Source organism: Octopus bimaculoides, chromosome 27, assembly GCF_001194135.2.
Source record: "Octopus bimaculoides isolate UCB-OBI-ISO-001 chromosome 27, ASM119413v2, whole genome shotgun sequence".
In the NCBI taxonomy this organism is placed as follows: domain Eukaryota; kingdom Metazoa; phylum Mollusca; class Cephalopoda; order Octopoda; family Octopodidae; genus Octopus; species Octopus bimaculoides.
This window is the reverse complement of record NC_069007.1, coordinates 16,737,004-16,737,939: the sequence shown is the minus strand read 5'-3', so window position 1 is coordinate 16,737,939 and position 936 is coordinate 16,737,004.

Here is a 936-nt window from a genome sequence, read left to right as displayed (position 1 = left end):
ATACCAGGGTAGCAAAGATCACAAAATGACTGTGGTGTAACTCCTGTTTATGAGGTAGAAACTCCGTTATTTTGGGTACTTGAGTAAATATATAAATTTAGTAAATGGAGTAAAATAAAAGAAATAAAAAAAATTCATTTAACATATGCGTTTTACTCCACTCACTAAATTTATATATATGTAACGTGTGTCAGTATGTAATGTGTGAGCAACTACCATTCCTTTTTCAACATTCAATTCCAATGTAATAGTAATCTACACTATCTGAAAGATATTTCTAGAAGATTTTATTAAAAAATCATCTATTTTTTCTGAAAGATATGAGGAAACAAAGTCATCACTCCTAACTCAACGAAAACAATTTTTCGAACAAACATAATCGTAATGTGCATCACGTGAAAATATTTGTAGAAAATTTCATTAAAAAATATACATTTTATTTATTTATATATATATATTTTTTGTTGTTTCTGAAATTATGAGAAAACTAATTTGGGTGGGGAGGCACAACCTTAACGATTTGGTAGCTTTCATATCTAGATATTCACACACATACACGAACACGTACGCGCGGGCATGTACATGCATTCTCACGTTCACACATACACACTCTTACACACACACACATATTCTCCTCTATGCGGTTAGTACCTACCATCTTCCTTCCTTCCTTCTTAACCTGTCACATTTATGTCATCATCTAGAAGCAACTTCAAAAAAAAAAAAAACCTCACGTATGACATACGCTATACAGAAATGTTGAAACGCAGTCTTCGCCGAGAACATGGATAACCTAAGCGTCTTCATGCAATCACTTTACACATGGCAAAGAACTTGTTTTCTCTTTCTTTCTTTGTGTTTTTTCTTTGTGTTTTGTTTTGTTTTTAACCCTCTCTACGTACGAACTTCATACATTTCATAAGTTTCAAAGGCGCT